Raw genomic sequence first — 25,336 nt, 5'->3', positions numbered from 1 at the left:
AATATCAATGTATCCTAGAAGCTAATGCCTCATAATTGGTGAAGAAACTGAAGCTGAAAAGAGGTTGAATATTTCAGCAAAACAACAGTCCGGAACATACCTCTAGATCAACCATGATGTACTTACAGGAGAAAAAGATAAAGGCTTTGGAATGGCCTTTGCTGGATCTAGATTTTCGTATTATTGAAGATCTCTGGAGTGGTCACAAACATGCAAAGGGGCCTAATAATATTTCTGAGCTAGAAGTGTTCTGCAGAGAGAGGTGGGAAAGAAATCCAAAAACAAGAACTGAAACACTCTTACTTGGCTACAGGAAACATTTGGAAGCTGTTATTTCTAGCAAAGGAGGTATTACGAAGTAGCGATTGAAGGCAAAACATTTATATCTCCCACCAGATTTACAGAAAGATGTTGTGTCACCTTCTGCTTCCTTATGGATTCATTGAAATAGACAAGTTAACCAAGAGTGACCAGAGAGCTTGTTTCTGAAATGACTTGGCATCTTATGCATTTTTCTTTTTGCTTAATATATTAGTAGTAATATACTAATGGTGGTGGGGATCATGTTTAGTAGAATACCATGAGCCTGAAAGAATGGCATTGGCCAAATATTTTTAAAAGCTTGAGTGGGATTTTTAGCAAAGATTGCTATAGATACGGCACTTACAGGTGCCAGGTGAATGTTTTTAGTTAGGTTATTTCAATGAATATATGCCTGACAAATGAGGTAGTACATGCTTGGGTGCTCTCATGGTCCTGATCTGAAATGGTACACTTACATTGGGCAATCAAAATGTATGGATTGATACTTACAAACTTACAGAGAAAATTCTAGTTAATTAGTTTCAGTGGTACAGTGGTCTTTCCTTTTAATGTGATTCTATAAAGCATCCCTAATGTATGATTATATATTTTTTATTTTGTTTTCGTAATAGTTTTCATGCAGTTAAAAGACATTGCACTGACAAATACAGACATGTTATTGCATCAGTTTTCAAAATCTTGGAATTTGACTTGAAGGCATAGTTTTAAGAATGCTTCTGGGCAAAAGGACTACACTGATGTTAATGAATGGACAGAAACAAATAATCCAGATCTTGAAATACCACTCCCTTTCCCCTCCTATTTAATATGGTTTTATTTACATAAATGTTACTTGTTATCCTTTCTGCCATTGTACAAGAACTAAATCTGGAAGGACAAATGTATCCATCGCATCCAATACTTTATTAAACTGCCCCCTGTGGTAAAAGTATATTGGCTGTTCATGAGTGACGAGGAAGTGTAATAAACTAAAGTATCTCTGGAATAGAATATTTGATATGAGGATGTCATGAGTACTGATGGTGAGCAGGAGGGGGCCTCTATCCAGGGGGGGAAATGCATGCGTAGTACTGAGGAGTTAAGCAGCCATTCAAAGAGACACAGATCAGACCCACCTTGACTTCGGGGTTTATCTGTCTGGGTTTTTCCCACGCTTCTTCAGTTTGTTAGGATTCTGTTTTATGTAGCAGTAATAAACACTAGAGACCTTCTCCTCATCTCAGCGTGATTTCTGACTGTTAGGACAGAGGGTGGAAGAAATTTTCTTGGTATCTGCAAGAAACCAGGGAAGCAAGCAGCATATGGGGGGAAAACAGCAGCTCACTGGGGAAAAAACCCTATCAATCACTTTTAAAGAGATAATGTATGTAAGTCAGAGGGACAGCAAAGAGGATAAGCTATGTAGTGATAGAAGTCATGGAAGTTGGGGAGAGACAGGAGGGGTGGCAGGCAGTAATAGTTACAAGTGTTTTGATAATATATTACTGCAGAAATGAGTAGTAGTGGTAATATCCCAAACCATAAAATGATTTAGAAATTCTCCAGGGCAGAAAAGCCCACAAGGCAACTGTTTTTAAAAATACAGCTGTATGTATTGTAGGCCACAGGGGATATTTATGTGAAGGCCTGTTGTTAAAACCTTGGCAGTACTTCACTAGGTGGGGCGGCTCCATTTTGTGGATGGTAAATATGGTTTTGTTTTGAGAAGCAGGAAATAATGGAATGGAGAGAGAAAATGTGCAGCCATGTCAAATAGCATTCTGCAGATTGTGGAAACAGTGTATTAACCCTGCCAATATATTTTTTCTTTTTTCCTGTAAGGCAGTGTTTTTCAACCAAAGCAACTTTAAGATGGGTGGATCTCAACTCCCAGAATTCCTCAGCCAGCATGCATCTTAAAGTTGCTGAGGTTGAGAAACACTGCTGTAAGGTATCAGAGATAATTGCAACCAAATTTGATCCATCCGATTGAGTGGTTTTGTACTTAGAAGATTAAATTAAATTTAATCAAATTAAGGGTCTGGATGGGAAGTTTTAGAGGGGTTGTTTCCTCCTTTAATGCATAGCTTGGTGTTCAAACCTTCAGCCTTGTTAGAATGTGAATTAGATTTGTATTTTGATGGGATGCCTTGGTTTCTTTTTATTTCTGCTTGTGTGATGTTGTAGTCATTATATTTAATGACAGGCAATTGACAGTTAGGAATCTGTCTCAGAGAAGACGATTGTACTGAGCGATGACCATATCTGTATCTGTATGATTCACTAGAAATTTGAATGAGTTTTGGTAGAAAGAAATTGCTGTACGTATAAAAGAAAGTCTTACAAATAAACATTTTCTAATATATTGGACCTCTTGTTTGTGATTTTATAGCATTATTCTGCTAGCTGCATTCATTTTTAAAAGCCACATCCACCTTAAATATTTAATTCTTAATACAACTTTTTAACTACATGGATGCATTATCTGTTGCTTCCATGAGTTTGTTATTAAGAAGCTTCATATTTTTGACATATAAAACACCATTTTCTGCATGGAAAAAATTGGCTCATCTTCTGCAGAGATTAAAACTTGGCATGTCAGACTCTCAGTTTAGTATCCTTTTTTCCTTAGCTAAAAGCACTGTACAAGAAATTTAGAACATCGTTTGCAGGCCAATACATAATCTATGATTTTAAAGAAACGTACAAAGCAGGTAATTTCACTATATATATATATATTAGATTAATTCATTAGGGTTACAGTCTGCCTTTCTTCCAAGACACTTTCTTCCACCCTTTCTTTTGTTTTTCCATACTGCTTTTAATAGGTAGGCTGGGTTGAGAGAGTGACTGGGCCATATTCACCTACTGAAGAATTATGCCTGACCATGGATTTGAGCCTGATTCTCCATGATACCATAGTAGCTCTTACAGTCAGAATTCTAATAAACATATTAGTAGCACTGAAAACATTACTAACTCTTATGAATGAGGGGAAAGCTAGAAACATTACTTCTTCCTTTTCACCATCTGTAGAATAAATTATACAGATTAAGGAATTTGGATTATGGAGGTACATACTGTAGGTACATACAGCTGTAGCACTGGTTAAATGATGTCTCAGAAACATTCACTGCAGTTTGCTTGGTTGAAGAGAGTGGCTGCAGATGGTTTCTTTTTTGCTCTAAGAAAGTATGTGAAATGGAAAGGGAGCGTTCACATCCTCCTACATATTCATACCTCAGTTAGAAATGGCAGCTCTGATTCCTTTGCAGCCAACGCACGTAGGGGCCATCTTCAGGGAACAGACCATAATGTATTTAATGAATCTGAGGAAAGTAAGACATTTTAAAGGCTGCAGGGCAATATAGACTCACTGTTCAATCTGCTAAATTTGCACTAATTAGGACAACTGCAGCTGTTTAGCTTCTCCTTCATTAGGAGATGTTTGTATCCGACACATTGAAAAGCCTTTGGTGATACTACCCATATTGTAAACAAAGAGTGCAACAGTGGTATTCATTTGCTGAAAAGATTGGTGCAAATATAGTTTTTAACTGTTAGCTTTCAGATAGTTTTCTCATTTCTGTATGCAGAGGAAATACAGTCTTTGCTGAATGAATTATTTGACCAATTGTCATCAAAATTCAAGTTGCTGTGGCATGACTAAAGCTCAGTTCTATTCACCCTTATCTGGGAGTCAGTCAAATTGAACACAATGGGGCTTTCTTCTAAATTGGCAAGTATGGAATTTCATTGTAAATTCTACTGGGAATATTCAAAGAAATATGTAAAAAATTATTTTGTGAAGTGTTATTTGTGATGTGCTTTCCACAACTCAGATGTAATAATATTTGGCATAGGTAACAAGAACTTGAGATCTGTTTGCGTCTGCTTGTACTTACATGTTAGAGCCAAAATATGTGCATGCTGGATCATTTCTCGGCTGCTCAATTTGCATAGTGCCTTGTCAATAGGACAGTTATGAATAATGGGACATTCTTGGATGCTAAATTGCTACAATTGTGTTTAATTGTTAGAACAGAATCACACTGTTTGACATTGCACTTGTGCGCACCTATTAAATATTTTCCTATTTCTATCTGGGCTGTATAGGGCCTAGTAAAATATATACCTAGATCAGTCTAATAAAATGTCTACTCAGATAATTTCTAAACAACTCTGAGTCTGCTTTCTCCAAGATCGTGCCAAACTGATCGTGGTTCCCTGAATTCCCTTTAGCCATGCTGGCTGGGATTTCAGGAAGTTTAGTCCCCAATGATTTTGGGGGGCACCAGAGTTGGGAAGTTTGTTTATACTGTAATGTTGTTTATTCCTTTAGTTGCTTCCGACTCTTCGTGACTTCATGGACCAGCCCACGCCAGAGCTTCCTGTCGATTGTCAACACCCTCAGCTCCCCCAGGGACGAGTTTGTCACCTCTAGAATACATCCATCCATCTTGCCCTTGGTCGGCCCCTCTTCCTTTTGCCTTCCACTCTCCCTAGCATCAGCATCTTCTCCAGGGTGTCCTGTCTTCTCATTATGTGGCCAAAGTATTTCAGTTTTGCCTTTAAAATCATTCCCTCAAGGGAGCAGTCTGGCTTTATCTCCTGGAGTATGGACTGGTTTGATCTTCTTGCAGTCCAAGGCACTCTCAGAATTTTCCTCCAACACCACAGTTCCAAAGCATCTATCTTCCTTCTCTCAGCCTTCCTGATGGTCCAGCTCTCGCAGCCGTATGTTACTACAGGGAACACCATTGCTTTAACTATGCGGACCTTTGTTCTCAGTGTGACGTCCCTGCTCTTGACTATTTTATTGAGATTTGTCATTGCTCTTCTCCCAAGGATTTAGTGTCTTCTGATTTCCTGACTGCAGTCAGCATCTGCAGTAATCTTCGCACCTAGAAATACAAAGTCTTTCACTGCTTCTACATTTTCTCCCTCTATTTGCCAGTTATCAATCAAGCTGGCTGCCACAATCTTGGTTTTTTTCAGGTTTAGCTGCAAGCCAGCTTTTGCACTTTCTTCTTTCACCTTCATCATAAGGCTCCTCAGTTCCTCTTTGCATTCAGCCATCAAAGTGGTATCATCTGCATATCTGAGATCGTTAATGTTTCCTCCAGCGATTTTAACTCCAGCCTTGGATTCCTCAAGCCCAGCATGTCGCATGATGTGTTCTGTGTACAAGTTGAATAGGTAGGGTGAGAGTATACAGCCCTGCCGTACTCCTTTCCCAATCTCAAACCAGTCCGTTGTTCCGTGGTCTGTTCTTACTGTTGCTACTTGGTCGTTGTACAGATTCCTCAGGAGGCAGACAAGATGACTTGTATCCCCATACCACTAAGAACTTGCCACAATTTGTTATGGTCCACACAGTCAAAGGCTTTAGAATAGTCAATAAAACAGAAATAGATGTTTTTCTGAAACTCCCTGGCTTTTTCCATTATCCAGCGGATATTGGCAATTTGGTCCCTAGTTCCTGTGCCTTTTCTAAACCCAGCTTGTACATCTGGCAATTCTCGCTCCATGAATTGCTGAAGTCTACCTTGCAGGATCTTGAGCATTACCTTACTGGCATGTGAAATGAGTGCCACTGTTCGATAGTTTTGAACATTCTTTAGTGTTTCCCTTTTTTGGTATGGGATATAAGTTGATTTTTTTCCAATCTGATGGCCATTCTTGTGTTTTCCAAATTTGCTGGCATATAGCATGCATTACCTTGACAGCATCATCTTGCAAGGTTTTGAACAGTTCAGCTGGGATGCTGTCATCTCCTGCTGCCTTGTTATTAGCAATGCTTCTTAAGGCTCATTCAACCTCACTCTTCAGGATGTCTGGCTCTAGCTCACTGACCACACCGTCAAAGCTATCCCCAATATTGTTATCCTTCCTATACAGGTCTTCTGTATATTCTTGCCACCTTTTCTTGATCTCTTCTTCTTCTGTTAGGTCCTTGCCATCTTTGTTTTTGATCATACCCATTTTTGCCTGGAATTTACCTCCGATGTTTCTAATTTTCTGGAAGAGGTCTCTTGTCCTTCCTATTCTATTGTCTTCTTCCACTTCCGCGCATTGCTTGTTTAAAAATAATTCCTTATCTCTTCTGGCTAACCTCTGGAATTTTGCATTTAATTGGGCATATCTCCCCTATCACTTTGCCTTTTGCTTTCCTTCTTTCTTGGGCTACTTCTAGTGTCTCAGCAGACAGCCGTTTTGCCTTCTTGGTTTTCTCTTTCTTTGGGATGTATTTTGTTGCCGCCTCCTGAACAATGTTGCGAACTTCTGTCCATAGTTCTTCCGGGACCCTATCTACTAAGTCCAGTCCCTTAAATCGATTCTTCACCTCCACTGCATATTCCTTAGGAATATTAGTGAGCTCATATCTAGCTGATCTGTGGGTCTTCCCTAATCTCTTTAGTCTGATCCTAAATTGTGCAAGAAGAAGTTCGTGATCTGAACTACAGTCAGCTCCAGGTCTTGTTTTTACCGACTGTATAGATGTCCCCTACCTTTGGCTGCAAAGGATATAGTCAATCTGATTTCGGTGTTGTCCATCTGGGGAAGTCCATGTATAAAGCCGTCTCGTAGGTTGTTGGAAGAGAGTGTTTGTTATGCAGAGTGAGTTGTCTTAGCAAAATTCTATCAGCCTATGTCCTGCTTCGTTTTGTTCTCCCAGGCCATACTTACCTGTAATTCCAGGTTTCATTTGACTGCCCACCTTAGCATTCCAGTCTCCTGTGATGAAAATAACATCTCTTTTAGGCGTGTTGTCCAGTAGGTGCTGCAGATCCTCATAGAACTGCTCTACTTCAGCTTCTTCAGCATCTGTGGTTGGGGCGTATATTTGGATCACTGTGGTGTTAGATGGCTTGCCCTGAATTCGAATTGAGATCATTCTATCGTTTTTTGGATTGTATCCAAGCACTGCTTTAGCCACTTTACTATTAATTATGAAGGCTACTCCATTTCTTCTGTGGTCCTCTTGTCCACAGTAGTAGATCTGGTGGTCATCTGATGTGAAGTGGCCCATTCTAGTCCATTTCAGTTCACTGACACCCAAAATGTCTATCTTTAACCTTGACATCTACCCAATAACCACATCCAATTTGCCCTGGCTCATAGATCTTACATTCCAGGTTCCAATGGTGTGTTGATCCTTAGAACATTGGATTCGCTGTTCACCACCAGCACCGTCGGCCACTAGCCATCCTTTCGGCTTTGAGCTAGCTGCGTCATCACATCTGTGGCTAGTTGAACTCATCCTCTGTTCCTCCCCAGTAGCATTTTGACCATCTTCCGACCTGGGGGTCTCATCTTCCGATGGTATACCGACATATCTCTGGTTGTACTGATCCATTTAGTTTTCACGGCAAGAATACTGGGGTGGGTTGCCATTACCTTCCCCAGGGATCGCATTTAGTCTGACCTCTCTGTCATGACCTTCCCGTCTTGGGTGGCCCTTCACGGTTTAGCCCATGGCATCAGCACCACGACAAGGTAACGATCCTTTGCATATACTGTAATACCTTTGTATTTTATAAGTAGAATAATTTGGTTCACTTAGTACACTAAGCCCTAAAGTAGTTTTTTTTTTTTGGATTAACATGTGAAATGAATGTAACCTTTATAGTTATTAAACTTGCAGCCCCCCAGTGCCCTTTTTTGGCCCTCAGCCCCCCCAATCATCTCGGCTGAAAATTCATAGCATGCTATTCCTTCATTCTGAGATGGGTAATAGATGAAAGCTGTAGTATCATCCCTAAAATAGGCATATTGCCCACTAAGAGGTTGCCACCCTGGATCTTAGTGTGGTGCCAAATTAGTTTATTATTTATTATACGAACTATAATTTTTTCAGTGAAGTGTAACCAGGTCAGTAAGCCTGTAATCAGAGATAGGAAGTTTATCCTTTTATGGTCACTGTTTGGAGGATAACATTCCTTCATTATATCAGATTCTCTCTGGGGGGTACCAACATTGAATGTTTCTCTGTCTCATTGGTCATGAGACAAAAGGCATTTCATCAGTCTGCAGCAGAGGAAGGTAAGAAAAGCCAGAATATCATCCTTGATGAAAGAACAGTTCTGTGAAGCTGCTCTTCTTCTTGACTTGTATCCAGCTGATCATTATGTATGAAATATGGGTTGACTTTAAGAATTACTGCCCAATTCTTAAATCTTCCCCATCCCCAACTATTTTTCTTTCCATGTCTTGTCATTTTTAGATTGTAATCCTGCACAAAGAAACTGGTTCTCTCTACCCCCTCCTTCCTTGATTATACATAAACCAATTTGAGAACCTTTCCTGATTTTTATTTTATGTTTAAGCAGCAAAGGGCCACAGGACATAGTTATGTCATGACATTACTGGAGGGGAAAGGGGTGGCACTTTCAGCCCATATAATGATTTTGGGAAGAAACTTCAAGTTTTATAAGTGCAACAAGTATAAAACTTAACATTCATTATTTCATTTTTAATACCAAAACTGGAGAGAAGGACCCTAAAAAAAAAGTGAATACAGTACTGCTCCAAACTTTAATTCATTTAGTCATCAGTATGAATCAAGTTATTATTTGCAATGAAAATTCTGAAATGCCTACATTGTTGCTTTACTTAGATAGTGAATTTATTTAAATAGCATCCATTTAATCTATAGTCTTGCCAGAAACTTTTTCTATGCCTGTTTAATCAGAATTCCAGAGATATTCTTGTGATCTCTGTAATGTGTGGGCATAGTTACTCAAAGAACACAGGATACCACATGCTATTTATAACTTTTATTTTACCTTTCATCTCCTCCTGCAGACACACTTTCTATCTGGTGCTATTCAGATGCCCTGCTTAATGATGGTTGATTATAAACCTCTTTTTAAATCTACTTGGATGGTGGGAGGCCATAATTCAAATGTGCTGCTAAATGTGGGAATGCCTTCCTCTTATGACACAGACTTGAAGCAGAACAGAAATAGGCAGAATTAGATATTTGCATATATGCTGAATTTTAACAATGTGCAAAGAAAACATTAAAAGGAGAACCGGCCCTACCCTACTCCAGAATTCCATGTAAGGCAGTATCTGAGGCTGCTGTTGGAAATCCTAGAATATCCAATTCTGCATGCTCTGCATGACTCAGCAATAGAGTTCTTGCTGCATAAGGCTTAAATGTGTTATGATGGTAGGTATTGTTATGTCAGCTGAAAATATGACTGCAAAATTTCTCTTGGAGAAATGCCCCTATTTGTTGTTGTACAGAAGGATCAGTGGCTTTCTGTTTATTTTCAACAGCCACAGCCTAAAGCAGCTTTTCCCTCTTCCTCTGTCTCTGGTTGGTTTTAGATTAACATATTTCTTTCATCATCTGACTAGACTTTGAAAGTTCATTTTTGGGTAACATTCAATGGAAATTTAGCATACACTTAAGAAAGAGTTTGGCAATCCTTTTGCTAAAGACACTGGATAAAACTAGGAGACTGCATGCTGCATACGTAGAAGACTGTCTGATGCTTGGTGTTGGTCCAAATTACACAGTGTGGCTGATAGGTGTTCAACATTGGATTTTTGAAACATGGCTGTGAGAGCTGGACCATAAGGAAGGCTGAGAGAAGGAAGATCGATGCTTTGGAACTGTGGTGTTGGAGGAAAATTCTGAGAGTGCCTTGGACTGCAAGAAGATCAAACCAGTCCATACTCCAGGAGATAAAGCCAGACTGCTCCTTTGAGGGAATGATATTAAAGGCAAAACTGAAGTACTTTGGCCACATAATGAGAAGACAGGACACCCTGGAGAAGATGCTGATGCTAGGGAGAGTGGAAGGCAAAAGGAAGAGGGGCCGACCAAGGGCAAGATGGATGGATGATATTCTAGAGGTGATGGACTTGTCCTTGGGGCAGCTGGGGGTGGCATCGACCAACAGGAAGCTCTGGCGTGGGCTGGTCCATGAAGTCACGAAGAGTCGGAAGCGACTGAACGAATAAACAATAAAAAGAAATGGAAGTAGAGCCTCCATAGACTGTAGTATTCAGTTTTTAATTCATTGAAAACGTGTTTGGACTATAGTAGCAGAGTCACAAAATTTCAGGGTCAAGAATGTGCAAAAATAACAGTGCAGCTTCTCTATACAAGCTAAAAAAATATATCACAGTACGTGATACTTTTGCACTGCTACAGCTGTATCAGCCTGGCAATTCCTGTCTCGAGTCTGGTACGTTGAAAATCTTGTTGGGTGCCAAGTCTAAGCATTTTTTTTCTTTGCCAACTAGCACGCATCAGCTTCTTTTATTTCCCTTTCTTTAACTGTCTCATTCCTGGATGCCTGAAAATATTTTTATCCTACCTTTCTTCACCTGGTTAGGTGAAGTAGTAATGACTTTATTTGTTAAGCAATACTACAATGGCTTGTTTTATTTTGTATTTATAGCACAGGACATACACATATATTCTGTTAGAAAACCCTGTTAAACTGATGAATTTCTATATGCCATTATCCATGTTTAGAATCCTTCTAAATCATAATTCATTTGTTTGTGTGTTCTGGAGCAATTCTGGGGCAACATTTGTTCTCTCAGAATACCCACCTATGCATCACTTGAAAAAAAATTGCACCACAAAAAAGGCAGATCTATTTACACAAAATGTATATGCTTGATTACACATGGATTCACTGAAAATTGCTATCAGGGAGATGATAGGGTTATAACTTTACACTCGGTTTTCCTAACAAACTAAGAGGTTCCAACAGAAGAGAACATATGTAGTTCAGAGTTGAACTATGGGGTCCTTGGTGCTCTCTGAGCTTGGTTCTTTGCTTGCAGACATTTCACATTACCTGACTAGGTAACATAATCAGTGGTAGTGAGTGTGGCGTTTGCTCCCTGTTTATATACAGTAGTTTGCCCTGCCAGTGTTGGTGGTGGTGTGGTTTTTTTTCCTTGGTGGTTCCTAGAATAATTGCTTTCTGCTTGATTGTTTGCCTGGTGTTAATCCCTGCTTCTCTGGGTGTAGGCTGCTGGAGAGGATGTGTTCTGGTCTTTTTGTTTCCTTCTTAGCTTTTTTATTGTCTCTTTGGATGGTGTGTAAATGTGCTTTATCTCTATGTGCCTACTGATGGCTAAAGCTGAAGTACAGCAAGCTACTGTATATCAACAGGGAGGAAACCCCACACTCACTAGCACTGTTGATGTTACCTAGTCGGGTAATGAAATGTCTGCAAGCAAACAACCAAGCTCAGAGAGCACCAAGGACTCCAGAAACTAAAGGGCTTGTAGCTTAGGCTAGGGCCTCCTTGACAACAACTGTGGTCCATTCTCTTTTTCCCTCTCTCTTGTTTACCTTCTAGAATGCTTGTGCATCGTGCATTGTTATTGTTTGCATTCTCCCTCCCACATAAAGACATAGAAAAACAAATGAAGCGATTGGGTAGTTGCTGCATCTTTGCTGGTCTTTATAGTCATGTGCTGTTTTGCCTCTGGCCATCCCAACTTTATGTTCCCTCAAGCATGGGAGTCCTGAACTGTTGAGATCATTCTACACATTAAAATATCAAGGAAATTAAAAATAAACAATTAAAGAAATCCCAGAGTCACTGAGAGTCAGGTGGCAGACAAATTTAATAAATAAATAAAATTAGATTAATGTTCAGCTGCTTACAGAATGGCATAGGAAAATTAAATCATTGGTGATTTTGTAGATAATAGTAAAAATTCAGCAACAGAAGCACAAGATTGTGGAATATGATCCATAAATAGGTAAGAAATGCACATACATTTGATCAAAAATAGTGTTCAAACTCACCCTACCCATCCCCAGCCAGATTTATGCAGGGTGTCACTACAATTCATTTAAATAAAATGCAGACAAAGTAATGGGCAAAGTAGCAAACACGATTGAGGAGAGAAGACCAAACAGCTGTTCTCCACAAGTGGGTAAAAATACTTTATGACTGGCGAGTCAGTACGTGTCTTCTTAAAGAAGCCAAATAAATAGACTGACTTTAGTCAAATGGTTACTGTACAAATCTGTTGGACACTAAAACCCATCATCCCTCACCAGCAAGCCAATGAGCATGCTGCCTGGGGTGATGGTAATGCAGACAGACATTTCTGCAGGGTACCCTGTTTGGCATTGCTAATATAGACTATTATTACTATCCGTTCAGTGGCGACTGCCTGGACAAATCCCTGCAGTTTTCTTGGCAAGGTTTTTCAGAAGTGGTTTGCCATTGCCTCCTTCCTAGGGCTGAGAGAAAATGACTGGCATTGTGCCTTTGGCAGGAGTAGACCTCACGGTCTCCCGGTTTCTAGCCTGATGCCTTAACCACTACACCAAACTGCCTCTTTTATATTTTATAATATTATAGTTTCATTTAATTCTTGAAGGCACTTCCAAGAACATTTGCTTCTGACCCCATTGAATTAGTGGTTTCCATTTGAGCACCAGTTCCCCAAAGTATTCACATTTGAATACATTTCCCCATGACAGGAATTCCAGCCAGTTTACAAATATATCCACTGATACCTAGGTATATCCTTTGTATTTTATGATTTTAGAAAGCAATATGTGTAAATCTTTTTTCCTCATAGGCATCTTTCTTTGATTTTAGTTATTAGACTTGTTTATTTTTCATTCACTTCCTCATATCTCTGTATGTAGCACTGGAGAGTTGCAATTGATGTCCTTTATGTCCTGGTAGAAGGAACTTCAGCTGCCAACTTTGTGGTAGTTGTCAAAGGATGAATTTAGCCTGAAGACGTACTGTTGAACAAGCAGTTATTTAAAGGGAATTGCTTTGCTGTGAGAATGATACTAAGGAAGCTTATCAGTTTATGTTAACCAAATGATCTGTAGTAACTGCCACCAGATAAGCAGTAGCTTGTAGTGTCATTTGTACTATGGTATCTATTTTATTTCAGACTACAAAAGGTACTGCTGTACACAATACACTAAGTCATAATGGGCTTTCTCTGGTCCAAGGCTCACATTGAGAACCATTTAACTGTGGTTTCTTCAGCAAACTATCATTAAAGCAAGTCATGGTGTTGCATGTTGAGTAAATCTAGCCACTGACTGAGAGGGAACATGTATTTGAAAACTTTGGGACTGTTAAAAGATGTCCACATAGGGCTACATTTTTCTTTATAAAGCTGTTTTAAGATTTTAGATCTAATTAATTAATGAAAATCATGGAAGAGGGAATTGACTTCGTTGCTTAAATGCATCAAGATGCATCATTTTGTGCTGTGACTGCATTGCTTGTTTGTAATAGTTGCTTGTTTTCATGTTTATTTAATTGTTACATTTTATTTCTGATAAAATATGAACCCAAACTGGATTACTCCTATTGTAATCCAAGTGTGTGTTTTTATGAAGAAGTGCTAAGCATTACACTGATGCTGGCAGTATAAAATAGATCTGTATATTAGAAGATAAATAGTCTAGATGTTGTTGTGTGTGGAAATTATGGTGATTGTCAGAATATAAAAGTAGTGATTTTAGAGACACTTAGTAAGAAGAAATGGGTCATTGTTCTGCTTTACAATACCAAGAAAACCCATAGCGACATTTATATTGAATAATTGTTCTAGAGAGCAGACCTATGATAAACCCTGGTACTTTTTATTTTATTTTACTATCTGGGACTTTTTGTGAACATGGAAAAACAATCATTTGCTCAAAGTTTCCAATTTCCACATATTGAGTATGTATAGTTATTCTTGCCAGTGTTTGTGATAGTCATCTCTACAGTGCTATTGCTATGCATGGAAAGAAACTATGACGGTTTTTAAACATTGTTTGTGTAGGAATAGTTTGAGAAGCTGTAGCTAAAAGGAAAGAAATTGAATACATGAGAATTTGTATAAGGGGAGGATTTTGAGTGTTTTGGGTTATGTACCTTGCTTTTATCTCTGCTGGCAAACCATATCCTAGGAACAACCCCCCCCCACCCCCACCCCCACCCCAAAATCAGAAGGTGGATGTGGCAAATTATATAACTAGTGAATTATTTAAAACTTTTAATGTGCTTTTGAAAGTACTAATTCGACATACATATAAAAGTGACTGTTTAGAAGTTACTGTACATCATATGGTTTTTAGTATAGTTTTTTGATGTTGTTTTTATTTGTATTTGTATTTTGTTTATTCTTGATGTTTTAAAACTGAGCCGCCCAGAGTCACATATGTGAGATGGGCGGCTATATAAATTGAATAAATAAAATATATAGATGGAACATATAATTTTAAATTTTAATTAATACATCAATATTATTTGACTGTTATTTCTGAATTGTGGGAATTCAATCCCACTCTTGATTGTCTCTTCCCTTTTATAACTCAGGAATACCTTATTGACGTGGAAAAAGAGAAGGGTGAGGATGTTGATATGAGACTGAATCCATATTATGCCATTTGTTTAACTATTTGTTGAATAAACCACGATTACTTTGGGTCTGCAAAATATCCTGAGCTTAAATATGATTTATAAGTTGTAGTGGCTGGGTTCACGTAGCACGGAAGCCAAACTCAAACAGACTGCATGACTTAGTGGAACAGCAAAGGAAAGGCCAATAAAAGACAGCTTGAATGAAATGGCTGAAAGATTAGCTTGCCTGGCAAGAAAGTAGAGATGAATGGTTCACCCCATTACATCATAATGCCCTAGTGGCTAGGAGGGCACAAACTGTTGCTTAAGCATTGGAGCTTACCCTACAGTCAGTAAGATTTATCTAATTAAAGCCAAAAGGGAGAAGAAGTTAGGTAATGTGTCTGAGAAGCCTCATGCTTATCCTTACGGAGGAGGGTTACGCTTAAGGAAAAGGGAGTGGCATGACTTTTACATACATGGAAGAAGATTCATGGTTCTGAATTAGTTAGAACTTTCTTTCTGCAGTTATGTACGAGTCCTAACCACATTACATTGCCAGGCTGGATTGCTATAATGTGCATAAGATGAGATGGTCTGGAAATTTTAAGAGGTTCAGAATGTGTCTGTCTGACAGGTGACAGGACTGAGTTATTCATTTTGGATAATTTATTGGCTTGCAATTTATTTCAGGCCCACTTCAAGGAAACTTAAAATGTTTCTGCATCCCCTCTTTCTTCAGAAGGGAAGTTTTATCTGTTAATGGTACTCTTACTACCAATATTAAATAAATCATAAAGCCTCCCCCCATCTAAAAAAGCAAAAGAGAGAGAGTATGTATGTGTCTGTATGAATGTAAGTTTGTGGGTGAGTGGGTGTGTTTTCTGTATGCATATTGTAGATGATCAAATAGCAGGTTTTTATATCTTGTGGTCTATATGGTCTCAAGATTAATAGGTCTTTTCCCTGAATGTTCACTTGTTGACTTGAATTGTTTCCTTCATAAGACAAAGAGGTTTTGTAAATAGACAGGCTTTTAATTGTGAAAGCTGCTTGTTTCTTTACTCATTAAGCTTTTTGATGAAGAGGGATACCAAGTGTAGTAGTTAAGGTGTGGACTGGGACCTAGTTCAAGTCTGTCTTTGGGCATGGAAGATTGGGTGAGTTTGGATTAGTCATTCTCTCTCCATCCAACCTATTTGATAGTGATGGGTGTTAGAATAAATTGGAGGACTGCTATATATGTAGCATTGAAACTTTGAAGGAAAAGCATATATAAATCATTATAAATCTGAGGTTTCATGGCATATTAATGCAACCAAAGTAAGCATGAGCCCATTTTTCAAGCACAGCAATATGCTTATAAATCTTTTATAATAAAATTACCTGTTCCTAGTTTAATTACTTTGCATTATGACACAACTTGACATAGTTTTGGACTGTTGTAATATCAAATTCTAGGAATGTGGAAAAGGGAAGCCTAATGATGTTCTTGAAAAAGTTTTTGAAAGGGCATCAAGTACACTTTTTCCCAGGGACAAAGAATTTGAATTCTCTTTCCCCATGCACCTGAAAACTGAAGAGCTAGGCCTGCAATTTCTTTCTTTTCTTTTCTTTTTTTCTGGAGTAAAATTAAGCTGAAGAAAACAAATATATTGTTTCCTTACACTCTTCCCACATGTTTATATAGGTTCAGCTGTGTAACAGGATGTCCTCTTAAGATATATTTTGCCTGCACAATCGTTGTAAAATCTCTCGAGTTTCTGCAAAAGCATAAATCATCACCTTAAGGAAAATATAATTATCCTTAGAGAAAATTTGCTTTGATTCTAGATAACTTTGACTTAACATTTGACTGCTGCTCAAGAGTATGGAAATGAGTTTTTAAGATACCATGCTGACTACCTGTATGCAAGTTTAGTGCTGAATGTAATGGTCATATACAGGTATAATTAACTTAGTGTTAAATACTTCCACATGCCCTTTAAGCAAATTTTTTCACTGGAACAAAAACAGTGAAATAAGGCTAAAGGAACTTAACACAGTGGTAGAATGCATATTTTCTACATAAAAACACATTGTTTTTCATGAAAGCAGGGCTTTAACGGACCTCAGCCAGAGATCTTGAGAAGGTATATCACTCAGAAGAAACAATACTGTGCAAGTTAATATACTCTTATATATCAATGGTTGGCTACCTGGTACCTTTCACATCTTTAGAACTGGAATCCTTTGTCTTGATCATGTTAGCTAGGTTGATAAGAGCTTTAGTTCAAATAATTTGTAGACTCCCATGTGGTCTGCTATATTCTGAAGAGCTTATAGCACTTTGGTTGCCTTGTGCCCATTGAGTATTTCAATGCCACAGTTATGCAGATGTTTTCATCTGAGAAGAAATTAATGCCATGAGATATAGCAAAAGAAGATTTTTTAAAAAAAATCTTTGCCCATTTTGCTCTCGTTTGAAGGAAAAAAATAAAAATTGAACTATTGTGTGTATCCTACAACATAGATATGAGTATGTAACTCTTGAATCATTTGTGAATATATTCATCTAACACTCCTAGTACGATTTCTTTCTCATAAGTTTCTTGCTTATGATATTTCATTAATTATTAACAATGCCAGGAAAACTCCCTAGAGTACTAACTGTTTTTATCAGTGTAAGAAAACAGCGCTCTGCCCTTTTCAGAACTTAATTGCTTCTCAAGTCCCAGCGCGAGCCAAGCTCTGGGCAGACCAAGTACTGATAAAAACAATTCATTTTGCAGAAAATGGCTGACTTAAAAGATGGCATTTGCTAATTGTCAGTCTTTTTAATAAAATTAAATAGCTTACAGCTCAGCCACTGCTGCAGCTGCTTCGCCTAACATGTGGTCCCTAATTTGCGGCCCCCTAGATGAATTACAACTTCCAGCAAGCCAAGCTGGAATGTCAACAGTGAAGAGCTCTAGAAGCTCTACTTCATCGACATCTGGAGGGCTACAGTTTCAGTATTCCTGAAATGAAATAATATGGAAAGCTGATAGTAGCTGATAATGATGGGAGTTGTAATCCAACACATCTAGACAGGACCAGGGTCAAGATGGTGACTCTGTAAAATGGCTTCTTACTCAGACATTCTTCCCTTCTTTGTTTTTATCCTGGCTGTTGCTTTATTGTGAGAATGACAACTTAAAAGAAGGGTGAGGGGCTCATTTTTATGTCTGCCAGATGAGCAGAACCTCCTGTTTTCCTTCCTCCTCCCCCTTTTCACTTCCCCCTCCTAGGAAGCTTCTACAATATCTGTTTTTGAGATTCAGTTGCTCAGATCTGCTTGCATTACATGATTTGTTTGGTGTTCTGCTCGTTTGCTATCAATTATTAGCTGCTGTACTTTCAAGGACTGTCCTTTTGCCTTGCTAGTTAACAGTTCTGAGGTGAAGTCACACATTTGTGTGACATAACTAAGTCAGTTCCACTGGCTGGCTAGATTAATGTTCTGGATGGTCTGGGAGGTGAATGATTCAGGATCTTTTGCTTGTCAATAAAATGTCATGGGAGAGGGCACTGGAAGGTCACTGGCTTAGTAACACTAGTTTGTGCATGTTTCTGCCTTTGTGAGTTTAACCAATCAGAAGCTCAACTTTCTGGGTTTCGTGTCAAGGTTCAGGACTCTTTGGGGTCACTAGCTTGGTAGCTTTAGCCTGTAGGAATGAGCTCGAGCAAGAGGTCTTAGAGAGGTCACTTTCTCATCGCCTCTATCTTGCTGCAGGAGATATTGGCCACCAAGCATGTGGAGCTATCACCTCCTAATGGTGAACATTTCAGATGTGTGCAAATGTCAAGTTATGCAGCACTGATTATTGAGTGGCATTTGATTTTCAAAAATAAAAGTGCTGAGTAGAAAAGAAATTTTAATATTGGCAAAGTGGCAATTAGAAAAAGTTCATGTTGAATAGGTGTTTGGCAGCATCAGGTTTTCTGTCTGCGTTTACCATTTATATTTATAACTGCAGGATTGACAATGTACAGATTTTGGAACAAAACATTAGAAAAATCAACTATTTTTTTTCTGTTGACCCACCTTTTACTAGGTTGTTTTATTTGGTTGTTCAGGATAGAGTGGAATAAATGTCCTGATGTCACTATAGCTCATAATACCCTCCCTAGTGGTTTTGCTGACATGAGCTACTAAGAGAGAGAAAGTTTCCACCTTTGCTTTTAACAACAACTATGAGTTGTCCTAAGCATAGCATAATTCTTACACTCAAAGTTCTTTTCAATATGAAAAAGTGTACTGATTATAGGTAGATTAGGTATGGTGGTCATACTATTGTCATATGGTTATATACTTTTTTCTTTCAGGGAAGGGAGATTTTAAGACAGAAATTTAACAGTTTGAATAGAGAAAGAGTAGGCAATGGTGATAGTCTAAAATAATTTAATACAGAATAGAATACTATATTACAGCAATTCTCTATCAAAATATTCTGTCATATTCATAAGATTTTTGCCAATCATGTTCTTTTTATTAATTATAGTTGTAGGCTTTTATGTTTAGCAGTGCTATAAGTTACAAAGATAATTTTATTTGGCAATATATGCATGTTGATAATAATTTTGTTTTTCCCTTGCTCAGCTCCTATCTCCCATGATGCTTTTTCTCTCTCTCTGCTTTGATTTGTTTTTTCTCTTTTCATTCTTCATCTGCCTTTGTCTTACCAGGCAGTAATATTTGTACCGTCTGGGCTTCTAAGGCCTTGCATATGTGTCCCTAGCAATTTACTTTAAATAAATAAAAATAATTTGTAGGTTTTTTCCCACTATCCAAATAAGTGTTACTCCCTTGTGTCATTTCTGCATTATCATGGATAATGCAGGTAATTGCTACCAGGGCAAATTCTCTTTCATCATATGTTGAAGTTCAGTGAAATTTTGTAGGATTTTAAAGTCTATCTTCTATTGGCATTCTTCATTTGGTCCCATTCAGATTACAATCAAGAATTTATTATACAGAGAGATACTGAGACACATACAAAGGAAGCATAGCTAATTATTGTTTCTTGTAATGTTCAAAGGAATTCTTAATCAGGATAAATTGTTTCTGCTTGAAAAAAATGTTGCCACTAACCCTTGTTCTTTGTGTTAATTCTCTGAGACATGTGAGATCTGAAAAGTGCCTATTCTTTAAGAGCAAATAGATAGTCTGAAAGTCTTCCTAGACCTATTCCAGGTCTCAGAGAGTGAGGTGCCCAGAAATGACCGTTAGCCATTTCAACTCATTTTTTTACCTACCTTTTAGCCTTGGGATAATATGATGATAATTAGACTTCAAAAAGAATATGGTAGAGCTGATAAAGCTGCAGATGATGAGTAGGCTGGCTTAGGTATGATGCAAGATTGCAACATTGGGGGGGTGTATTAAATTAAAAAAAATGAGTAAGAGGGTATGACAGAGGTATATAAAACTGTATATTTTTATCGCACCAAATCAACCCACTGCAGCATTAAGGCCTCTTCACTGAAGGTTATGGAGTGTAATCTATAATGTTGCTCCCGTGCAGTTTGGTAGTTAGGTTTTGTTTGACTTCCCAGACTGAGAGACAATGACTGGTCCAAAGTCTGCCAGCTGGCTTCCTGCACCTAGTCTAGCACCTTAACCTTTATATCACACTGGCTCTCAAAACTGTACATAGCATGGAAAAAATAGGTTGTGAGAATATTGTCTCCTTTTCTCATAATCTAATGTGAAGAGGGTCATCATATGAAATGAATGGTGGGAAATTTAGGACAGTTGAAAGAAAGTAGTGCTTCATATAGCAATTAGCCATATTATGGAATTCATTATCACCATCTACACTGATTGCTTTAAAAAATGGATTGGTTTGAAAGATGCTTAATTTAATTTGAATTTAAGGTTATAAATGGCTATTAGCTATAATAGCAAAATATAGTTTCCAGTTTCAGATTACAGCAGAATGCCAAATGTTAGGCACCCTTGGTCAGTGAATCCGCTAAGTGAAGGGATTCATTGAAACATACAAACTGACTAGGATTATCTAAGTGTTGGCATGCAGCTAAATATGCCTCTAAATATTTATGATGAGAAACATGCACTAGAAGGAACTAGTGTGCTCACACCTTTCTTGTGAGCTTCCTGTAGAGATTTGGATGGCCATTGTGGGAACAGAATGCAGAACTACATAGCCTCAACTACATGGCTCTTCCTACATTTGCATGCTAGATATCTTTTTGGAGCTCACAATAATACCTTATGCTGTTCTTGGGCATTTGAATATGATTCAATATATTATAATAATATGAACAAAGGATTATTTGCATAAGAGTGTCCAAATGCAGGAGTCATAAGATTTCATAGACAATTTTTTTAAAGTTTATTTTTAAATCGCAGCACCCATACAGGAATTATAAGCATTTGAAATGTTTTAAACCAAAAGGTTGGGGGGAAGAATTAGGCTCCCCGCTCCCACAAGTGGTAGCCTCTGTCTAGATCAGACTCCATTATGCTTAGGCTATGAAGCTAGTAGTGGACAGCTAGGACCACTGAATGGAACAGAGCTTAACACAGTGAAAGATGTGCACAGAAAAAGAATATTATTTAAAATAGCTTTAATGAGCACATTAGAGAAATATAGGTTATTGATCTTACACACTTAGCCCACCCGAGCATAAAGAATTACACACTTAGACAAAGTAGGTTCAAAAGTAAGTAAAAAGAAGTCTTACTGATTTATCTGGTCCAGTTACATCCATCTCAGAGGAAAAGTTGATTATTCTGGTTCTTCTTTCTGTTCCCTAAACTTAATTTACCCTCAGCCTTCATTGCTGCTGAAGGCTGAGTGGAGAAAGGGGCAAAATCCTGACTCTAGGCCCAAGCATGGCCCAAGATGGAATGAACTGCAAAAGCATGCTTCTTCCCAGAAGGTAGAAGGAGGAGGAAGAGGACGTGAGGAATGTGGGAGGGGCAACAAACAGCTTCTTCCAGAATCATGTGGGAAATTTGCATCCTAAAATGAACTCATCCACAGCTAATGAGACATGCTGATTTGCTGATACCTCCACAAAAGGTTGGGGGGAAGAATTAGGCTCCCCCCTCCCATGAGTGGTAGCCTCAGCCTAGATCAGACTCCATTATGCTTAGACTAGAATAAATAAAAGAGGGAAAGGTGGGCTGTACAGTGAACATTTTATGTGTTGTGTATTTGAGCCATTAATGAAACACGTTAAGAGTATCTTTCATATCAAAACGTTCCTGCATTCTAAGCCTGAGCTTGTTTAACCACTGTTTCTTAAATAAATCACAGTTGGTTTGGTTTATACAGCACAGTAAGTTATACACCAGTGGTTTACAAACCACATAACTGGGTTCTCATAATATAAATGTGTTCACATGTGTAACATCCCACATTATGCTGTTGTTTTTTGTGTCTATTTGGCCTATATCTTGTGTGCCATGAGGACTGACCATTAAAATATCTTTTGAGAGAATTTTCTACTGGAAAAAGAACTATAGATAACTGAAATGCTTGCAGAATCAGTACCTATATATTGTATTACTAACAAATGCCAAGATAAAGTATTAATTTTTGTATATGATCTCTTTCAATAGACCAACAGAGTTAGATGATATAAAAATAGGTCTATCATATTTGGGACGCAAAAAAACCAGATGGCCATTGATTGCAAGAGAGAGTTCTCTGTACCTCTTGGCCTCCTTCTAATAGTTATCTGGATTTTTGTAACCCAGAAATTGTTGCCCTGTATACAAATTCTCAAGGACAAACTCTACCGAATAGGATTAGTATCCCTGTAGAAAGTTTCTTTCATGGTGGAGTAAGTTATACAGATGTTTCCATACCTCAAACAAAAGCAGTGTAATAGGCCTACAATAATTTCATTACATTCAAATGATAGTATAAAGTCAGTGCCGTCCTCCCCCCAAAAAATTCCTTCTAGTGAGATCAAGTTCAGAGTTGGTTTAAATATGTGACATAGAGTTTACTACAGAGGTATTTCAGAAGCTAAGGTGCTATGTGGGAAACTAAGTCAGAATTCTGGTGAATAACCAGTGTTATCATAAAGAGCACTAAAGTCACCTTAGAGATATCTGCTGCAGCACAAACTGGTTTAGAGTGGGATTTTTCTTAGTTAAGTGGGATTGTCAATCTGACAAATGGGTTTATTTTTCTTGCTGCACAGATGCTGTATAGCTAAGTCAGATATACTACCTGTATTTCTTTGGTAAGTGTATTTTCAGGAGTTGCCGTTTTTGTCTTGTTCAACCTTCCCTACATATACTCATGATTCCTCAATGTCATTAGATTGTTCACTGATTAATGAGGAAGCAAGCAGCAAACTGTATTTGATGATGCTCACAAAGATCAAAAATCGTCATACTTCATTTTTTTCCTATAGTAAATATTGAGAAAATGTATTGATTTTAGTCCTTTCATAGTTTTGCACTCTAGATGAACCTAGTTCTGACCAAACAAATAGTAGATAATTTTTCTTTACTAGCCAGCTGGCCTTTAAGTGAATATACATAATGGCACCTACTTGCACACTCAAATACAAATAAACAAGAAGAATATGATTTATAAGCTGAGTGGAGAATTAATTTTGGCTCTTATTGAGTTCTAATACTAATCGTATTGAAAATCATATAGGACTGCTTGAATTTAATTGTGTCTTAGAGGATAGATGTTTAGTGAGTAATAGCTAATGACTTTTCCCCCCCTTTTCTTTACATTGACAAAAGGGCAGCATGTTTAAACAGGATTATAGAATTATTTTGGAAAATTGTTTTCAAATTAATCTTATTCGTAATCTGTCAATTTTTGTATTTAAGTATTTAGCTGCTGGGTCTGCCAAAAGCTGAAAACAAAATCTTTTCTTTGCTATCTGACTGTCTTTTTATTCTACCATGTAGCTCATATAAATATATTTTAGTTGTTTGAATTTCAGTTTGAAATGTTTTGAAGGCATCCAGAGCATTACATAAATAGAATTGTATTATGGATAAACAACTTCATGAATTATAAAGCAGTTATTCAACTTTTAACTTCATTCCAAAGGACAATCATCACTGCCGGCTCTCAATGAACTATTTTAACATGTGCGACATGGTTGAAGCATAACATTGTCAGGATATGTTTTAACTCTAGCTTTGTAAGCAAGCTAGTTAAGCAAAGTGATCACAGCTTGTTTAGCCAATTCCCGTTTCCTCCATTTGTTCTGCCAAAACCCAGAAGAAGTGGATGTGGCATCAAAGAAAAGTTCAGAATTTTGAATTCAAATGTGATAACAAGCTATGGTTAAAATAAGTTAGGATTTGTAAACTACTACACTGTGGTTTCAAATAGTAGTTTGTTGCCAAATAAACTACAAAATTTATCCTAAGGAAACCTTTGCATATCACACAAAACAAGCTATATTATTGCTTTGTGTTACATCAAACCAGGCCAATACTACAATGCTATAGATCATGGAAGCATAGAGTTGGAAGTGACCTTGGTGGTGGTGGGGTGTCTTCTAGCCCAATCTCCTGCCCAGGGCAGGAATCCTCATACCATTCCAGACAAATGGCTATCCAATCTTTCATGAAATGTTCCACCAATGGAGCAACCACCGTTTCAGGAGGCAGGATGTTCCACTGCTTAATGGCTCTCACAGTCAGGAAATTCTTCCTTATCTCAAGTTTAGATCTCTCACTGCAAAGCTTCTATCCCTAAATCAGTACTGCAGAAATCTCCCTAATACTGACATGTACTCTCATGCTCACTAAAGTCAGTTCTTTTAATTCCATAGACTCAGAATATAGCATATGTACCTTCGTTATGCAAAATGGAAGCAATGTGCAAATTTGTAAACCAATAGGCTTTTCTGCACAACGAGAAGAGACCCTGTTTTTTCCCCCTACACTCAGTATCAACTAACAATCCAAGCCCTGTCAAGTGGGATGTATTCTGCTGTTCAATATATTGTTAGATTCTTTATTTTTACCTTATTTATATTATTATTGTATTTTATTCGGTGTATTTTATGGTTATTGTTTTTAATTGATTGTTGTAAACTTCCTAGAGTCCCCCGACGGGAGGAGATGGGTGGGGACAAATTAGATAAATAAATAAAATATACCATGATACCAAAATATTCCAGTGCCATTGGGATGGCTTGAGCTGGGGCGTGGACACCTGTTCATATCTGGGGAAGCAGACCTGAATAAAGGTATCTTTCTTTTTTATAGCAGGACCCCTGATTCTCTGGTTTCTGCCCTAGTTTGGTGACCATTTCCTATAGTTGGAGCCGTTTGTAATACCTGTATTTTAGGCTGCAATAGAATCTGATTTCTAAAGAATATATATAGACAGTTTACTGCTACTTGTTTAAGAGTTGTAAAGAATTTAGAGGCAACTTGGAATTGCTTAGCCCCTGCTTGAGACTCTTCCTTCTGTGTTGCCAGCATGTTCTGCTTTCTTTTCTTGTTACCTCGCTGATTGCTTAGCTGATTGCTGCCAGGACTGTAGTGGTCCCCGCTTACTCACTGTCCTCCTTAATTAACTCTCTGTCTTTTGCAACTGCAGAGTTCAAGTAGGAAGGAAAGGGCTTGTCTGTTCTTCCTGCAGGTATAATTTAATCTTATGGCCACTGTATTCTTCTCTGGCACACAT

The 25,336-nt window shown here is 38.0% G+C and overlaps 1 protein-coding gene across 2 annotated transcripts in view; it reads left to right on the top strand.

Annotated features, from left to right (window-relative positions):
* The window catches only part of FAM53B (family with sequence similarity 53 member B), a 121,769-nt gene that overhangs the window by 17,478 nt on the left and 78,955 nt on the right, over positions 1-25,336 (top strand). The window lies entirely within an intron of this gene.

Source organism: Candoia aspera, chromosome 6, assembly GCF_035149785.1.
Source record: "Candoia aspera isolate rCanAsp1 chromosome 6, rCanAsp1.hap2, whole genome shotgun sequence".
Classification (NCBI taxonomy): Eukaryota; Metazoa; Chordata; class Lepidosauria; order Squamata; family Boidae; genus Candoia; species Candoia aspera.
The sequence above is the reverse complement of the archived record's forward strand: the minus strand, read 5'-3'. Positions and strand labels throughout refer to the sequence as shown.